Source organism: Loxodonta africana, chromosome Y, assembly GCF_030014295.1.
Source record: "Loxodonta africana isolate mLoxAfr1 chromosome Y, mLoxAfr1.hap2, whole genome shotgun sequence".
Classification (NCBI taxonomy): domain Eukaryota; kingdom Metazoa; phylum Chordata; class Mammalia; order Proboscidea; family Elephantidae; genus Loxodonta; species Loxodonta africana.
Genome location: NC_087370.1, coordinates 5,134,509 through 5,141,807, shown reverse-complemented (window position 1 = coordinate 5,141,807; position 7,299 = coordinate 5,134,509).

Here is a 7,299-nt window from a genome sequence, read left to right as displayed (position 1 = left end):
TTGTTCAACTACCACCACAATCAATTCAACACATTTTCATCACACCCAAAAGAAATCTCATTCCCTTTTACCAGTTAGATATCACCCCACATCTCCCAGCTTCCAACAGTAAGCAAACACTAATCTATTTTCTGGGAGCCCTGCTTAAGCACTTAGCTGCTAAACAAAAAGTTGGAGGTTCCAACCCACACAGCAACTCTGAGGAAGAAAGACCTGGTGACCTGCTCCCATAAAGATTACAGCCTGGGAAACCCCCTGGGGCACTTCTGCTGTGTAACACATGGGGTCAGAATTGACTCCACAGCACCCAGCAGTAACAAACTACTTTCTGTCTCTATAAATTTGTCTATTCTGGACGTTTCATATACGTGGAAACAGACCATATGTGCTATTCTGCGGCTGCCTTCCATCATTTAATGTTATGTTTTCAAGGTTCTTCTACATTGTGTGTGTTTCAGTACTGTGATCTTTTTATGACCAGGTAATACTCTGTTGTATGGCTAGACCACGTTTCGTTTATCCGTTTATCAGCTGAGGGACGTCTGTGTGGTTTCCCCTTCAACAATGTATTTTATTTAGTAGAAATTACTCGTTGTTGACTTTGAAGCCCTGGTGGCACAGTGCTTAAGCGCTCAACTGCTAACCAAAATTTCTGTGGTTCAAAACCATCAGCGGCTCCATGAGAGAAAGATGTGACAGCCTGCTTCCTTAAAGATTTACAGCCTTGGAAACCCCATGGGATCACTATGAGTCAGAATTGACTCCATGGCAGTGAGTTGGTTTGTTTGTTTTTTGGGCTGACTTGAATTCAGGAGTCCCCGAATGGTTCAAAGCTTGGGGCTGCTATCCAAAAGGTTGGAGGTTCGAGTCCACCTAGGGGCGCCTCGGAAGAAAGACCTGGTGAACTACTTCAAAAAAATCACCACTGAAAACCCTACGGAGCACTGTTCTACTCAGACGCACATAGGGGTGCTGTGAGTTGGAATGGGCTTGATAGTAACTGGTTTGGATTTTTTTTTAATAGTTTTTATTGTGCTTTAAGTGCAAGTTTACAAATCCAGTCATTCTGTCACATATAAGCTTATATACAGCTTACTACATACTCCCATTCACTCTCCCTCTAATGAGTCAGCCTGCTCCCTCCTTCTAGTCTCTCCTTTCCTGACCGTTTTGCCAGCTTCTAACTCTCTCTACCCTCCTATCCCCCCTCCAGACAGGAGATGCCAACACAGTCTCAAGTGTCCACCTGATACAAGTACCTCACTTGTATCACTTCTGCGAGAAGGTTTGGGGACCATGACCACCGGGATTCTTCTAGTCTCAGTCAGACCATTATGTCTGGTCTTTTTATGAGAATTTGGGATCTGCATCGCACTATTCTCCTGCTCCCTCAGGGATTCTCTGTTATGCTCCCTGTCAGGGCAGTCATTGGTTGTGCCTGGGCACCATCTAGTTCTTCTTGTATCAGGATGATATAAATCTCTAGTTCATGTAGCCCTTTCTGTCTCTTGGGCTCATAGTTATCCTGTGACCTTGGTCTTCTTCATTCTCCTTTGATCCAGGTGGGTTGAGACCAATTGATGCATCTTAGATGGCTGCTTGTTAGCATTTAACCCCAGACGCCACACTTCAGAGTGGGATGCAGGATGTTTTCATAATAGAATTTATTTTGCCAATTGATTTAGAAGTCCCCTTAAGCCATAGTCCCCAAACCCCCGCCCTTGCTCCCTGGACCTTCAAAGCATTCAGTTTATCCTGGAAACTTCTTTGCTTTTGGTCCAGTCCAGTTGAGCTGACCTTTCCTGTATTGAGTATTGTCCTTCCCTTCACCTAACTAATCAGTAAATAACCCTCTCCCACCCTCCCTCCCACCTCTCGTAACCACAAAAGAATGTGTTCTTCTCAGTTTATACTATTTCTTAAGAACTTATAATAGTGGTCTTACACAATATTTGTCCTTTTGCACTAATTTCACTCGCATAATACCTTCCAGGTTCCTCCATGTTATGAAATATTTCACTGACTCCTCACTATTCTTTATCAATGCGTAGTATTCCATTGTGTGAATACACCACAATTTATTTAACCATTCATCCATTGATGGACACCTTGGTTGCTTCCATCTTTTTGCTATTATAAACAGTGCAGCCATTAACATGGGTGTGCATATATCTGTTCGTGTGAAGGCTCTTGTTTCTCTAGGGTATATTTTGAGGAGTGGGATATCTGGGTTGTATGGTAGTTCTATTTCTAACTTTTTAAGAAAACGCTAGATAGATTTCCAAAAGTGTTATACCATTTTACATTACCACCAGCAGCGTAGAAGTGTTCCAATGTCTCCACAGCCCCTCCAACATTTATTATTCCGTGTTTTTTTTTTAATAACTTTTATTAAGCTTCAAGTGAACGTTTACAAATCCAATCACTCTGTCACATATAAGTTTACATACATCTCACTCCCTACTCCCACTTGCTCTCCCCCTCTTGAGTCAGCCCTTTCAGTCTCTCCTTTCTTGACAATTTTGCCGGCTTCCCTCTCTCTCTATCCTCCCATCCCCCCCTCCAGACAAGAGTTGCCAACACAATCTCAAGTGTCCACCTGATATAATTAGCTCACTCTTCATCAGCGTCTCTCTCCCACCCGCTGACCAGTCCCTTTCACTTCTGATGAGTTGTCTTCGGGGATGGTTCCTGTCCTGTGTCAACTGAAGGTCTGGGGAGCATGGCCGCCAGGGTTCCTCCAGTCTCAGTCAGACCATTAAGTTTGGTCTTTTTATGAGAATTTGGGGTCTGCATCCCACTGATCTCCTGCTCCCTCAGGGGTCCTCTGCTGTGCTCCCTGTCAGGGCAGTCATCGATTGTGGCCGGGCACCAACTAGTTCTTCTGGTCTCAGGATGATGTAGGTCTCTGGTTCATGTGGCCCTTTCTGTCTCTTGGGCTCTTAGTTGTCGTGTGGCCTTGGTGTTCTTCATTTTCCTTTGCTCCAGGTGGGTTGAGACCAATTGCTGCAACTTAGATGGGTGCTTGTTAGCATTTAAGACCCCAGACGCCACATTTCGAAGTGGGATGCAGAATGATTTCATAATAGAGTTATTTTGCCAATTGAATTAGAAGTCCCCGCAAACCATGTTCCCCAGACCCCCACACTTGCTCCGCTGACCGTTGAAGCATTCATTTTATCCCGGAAACTTCTTTGCTTTTGGTCCAGTCCAATTGAGCTGACCTTCCATGTATTGAGTGTTGTCTTTCCCTTCACCTAAAGCAGTTCTTATCTACTGATTAATCAATAAACAACCCTCTCCCACCTTCCCTCCCTCCCCCCCTCGTAACCACAAAAGTATGTGTTCTTCTCAGGTTTACTATTTCTCAAGATCTTATAATAGTGCTCTTATACAATATTTGTCCTTTTGCCTCTGACTCATTTCGCTCAGCATAATGCCTTCCAGGTTCCTCCATGTTATGAAATGTTTCAGAGATTCGTCACTGTTCTTTATCGATGCGTAGTATTCCATTGTGTGAATATACCACAATTTATTTACCCATTCATCCGTTGATGGACACCTTGGTTGCTTCCAACTTTTTGCTATTGTAAACAGAGCTGCAATAAACATGGGTGTGCATGTATCTGTTTGTATGAAGGCTCTTGTATCTCTAGGGTATATTCCTAGGAGTGGGATTTCTGGGTTGTATGGTAGTTCTATTTCTAACTGTTTAAAATAACGCCAGATAGATTTCCAAAGTGGTTGTACCATTTTACATTCCCACCAGCAGTGTATGAGAGTTCCAATCTCTCCACAGCCTCTCCAACATTTATTATTTTGTGTTTTTTGGATTAATGCCAGCCTTGCTGGTGTGAGATGGAATCTCATCGTAGTTTTAATTTGCATTTCTCTAATGGCTAATGATCGAGAGCATTTTCTCATGTATCTGTTGGCTGCCTGAATATCTTCTTTAGTGAAATGTGTGTTCATATCCTTTGCCCACTTCTTGATTGGGTTGTTTGTCTTTTTGTGGTTGAGTTTTGACAGAATCATGTAGATTTTAGAGATCAGGCGCTGGTCGGATATGTCATAGCTGAAAATTCTTTCCCGGTCTGTAGGTGGTCTTTTTACTCTTTTGGAGAAGTCTTTAGATGAGCGTAGGTGTTTGATTTTTAGTAGCTCCCAGTTATAGGGTTTCTCTTCATCATTTTTGGTAATGTTTTGTATTCTGTTTATACCTTGTATTAGGGCTCCTAGGGTTGTCCCAATTTTTTCTTCCATGATCTTTATCGTTTTAGTCTTTATGTTTAGGTCTTTGATCCACTTGGAGTTAGTTTTTGTGCATGGTGTGAGGTATGGGTCCTGTTTCATTTTTTTGCAAAGGGATATCCAGTTATGCCAGCACCATTTGTTAAAAAGGCTATCTTTTCCCCAGTTAATTGACACTGGTCCTTTGTCAAATATCAGCTGCTCATACGTGGATGGATCTATGTCTGGGTTCTCAATTCTGTTCCATTGGTCTATGTGTCTGTTGTTGTACCAATACCAGGCTGTTTTGACTACTGTGGCTGTATAATAAGTTCTGAAGTCAGGTAAGGTGAGGCCTCCCACTTTCTTCTTCTTTTTCAGTAATGCTTTGCTTATCCGGGGCTTCTTTCCCTTCCATATGAAATTGGTGATTTGTTTCTCTATCCCCTTAAAATATGACATTGGAATTTGGATCGGAAGTGCGTTAAATGTATAGATGGCTTTTGGTAGAATAGACATTTTTACTATGTTAAGTCTTCCTATCCATGAGCAGGGTATGTTTTTCCACTTAAGTATGTCCTTTTGAATTTCTTGTAGTAGAGCTTTGTAGTTTTCTTTGTATAGGTCTTTTACATCCTTGGTAAGATTTATTCCTAAGTATCTTATCTTCTTGGGGGCTACTGTGAATGGTATTGATTTGGTTATTTCCTCTTCGGTGTTCTTTTTGTTGATGTAGAGGAATCCAAGTGATTTTTGTATGATTATTTTATAACGTGAGACTCTGCCAAACTCTTCTATTAGTTTCAGTAGTTTTCCAGAGGATTCCTTAGGGTTTTCTGTGTATATAATCATGTCATCTGCAAATAGTGATAACTTTACTTCTTCCTTGCCAATCCGGATACCTTTTATTTCTTTGTCTAGCCTAATTGCCCTGGCTAAGACTTCCAACACGATGTTGAATAAGAGCGGTGATAAAGGGCATCCTTGTCTGGTTCCCGTTCTCAAGGGAAATGCTTTCAGGTTCTCTCCATTTAGAGTGATATTGGCTGTTGGCTTTGCATAGATGCCCTTTATTATGTTGAGGAATTTTCCTTCAATTCCTATTTCGGTAAGAGTTTTTATCATAAATGGGTGTTGGACTTTGTCAAATGCCTTTTCTGCATCAATTGATAAGATCATGTGGTTTTTGTCTTTTGTTTTATTTATGTCATGGATTACATTAATGGTTTTTGTAATATTAAACCAGCCTTGCATACCTGGTATAAATCCCACTTGATCAGGGTGAGTTATTTTTTTGATGTGTTGTTGGATTCTATTGGCTATAATTTTGTTGAGGATTTTTGCATCAATGTTCATGAGGGATATAGGTGTATAATTTTCTTTTTTTGTAATGTCTTTACCTGGTTTTGGTATCAGGGAGATGGTGGCTTCATAGAATGAGTTGGGTAGTATTCCGTCATTTTCTATGCTTTGGAATACCTTTAGTAGTAGTGGTGTTAACTCTTCTCTGAAAGTTTGGTAGAACTCTGCAGTGAAGCCGTCCGGGCCAGGGCTTTTTTTTGTTGGGAGTTTTTTGATTACCATTTCAATCTCTTTTTTTGTTATGGGTCTATTTAGTTGTTCTACTTCTGAATGTGTTAGTTTAGGTAGGTAGTGTTTTTCCAGGAATTCATCCATTTCTTCTAGGTTTGCAAATTTGTTAGAGTACAATTTTTCATAATAATCTGAAATGATTCTTTTAATTTCATTTGGTTCTGTTGTGATGTGGTCCTTCTCATTTCTTATTCGGGTTATTTGTTTCCTTTCCTGTATTTCTTCAGTCAGTCTAGCCAATGGTTTATCAATTTTGTTAATTTTTTCAAAGAACCAGGTTTTGGCTTTGTTAATTCTTCCAATTGTTTTTCTGTTCTCTAATTCATTTAGTTCAGCTCTAATTTTTATTATTTGTTTTCTTCTGGTGCCTGATGGATTCTTTTGTTGCTCAGTTTCTATTTGTTCAAGTTGTAGGGACAGTTCTCTGATTTTGGCTCTTTCTTCTTTTTGTATGAGTGCATTTATTGATATAAATTGGCCTCTGAGCACTGCTTTTGCTGTGTCCCAGAGGTTTTGATAGGAAGTATTTTCATTCTCGTTGCTTTCTATGAATTTCCTTATTCCCTCCTTAATGTCTTCTATAACCCAGTCTTTTTTCAGAAGGGTGTTGTTCATTTTCCAAGTATTTGATTTCTTTTCCCTAGTTTTTCTGTTATTGATCTCTAGTTTTATTGCCTTGTGGTCTGAGAAGATGCTTTGTAATATTTCGATGTTTTGGACTCTGCAAAGGTTTGTTTTATGACCTAATATGTGGTCTATTCTAGAGAATGTTCCATGTGCGCTAGAAAAAAAAGTATATTTTGCAGCAGTTGGGTGGAGAGTTCTGTATAAGTCAATGAGGTCAAGTTGGTTGATTGTTGTAATTAGATCTTCCGTGTCTCTGTTGAGCTTCTTACTGGATGTCCTGTCCTTCTCCGAAAGTGGTGTGTTGAAGTCTCCTACTATAATTGTGGAGGTATCTATCTCGCTTTTCAATTCTGTTAAAATTTGATTTATGTATCTTGCAGCCCTGTCATTGGGTGCATAAATATTTAATATGGTTATGTCTTCCTGATCAATTGTCCCTTTTATCATTATATAGTGTCCTTCTTTATCCTTTGTGGTGGATTTAAGTCTAAAGTCTATTTTCTCAGAAATTAATATTGCTACTCCTCTTCTTTTTTGCTTATTGTTTGCTTGATATACTTTTTTCCATCCTTCGAGTTTTAGTTTGTTTGTGTCTCTAAGTCTAAGGTGTGTCTCTTGTAGGCAGCATATAGATGGATCGTGTTTCTTTATCCAGTCTGTGACTCTCTGTCTCTTTATTGGTGCATTTAGTCCATTTACATTCAGCGTAATTATAGATAAATAAGTTTTTAGTGCTGTCATTTTCATGCCTTTTTATGTGTGTTGTTGACAATTTCATTTTTCCACATACTTTTTTGTGCTGAGGTGTTTTTCTTAGTAAATTGTGAGATCCTCATTTTCATAGTGCTT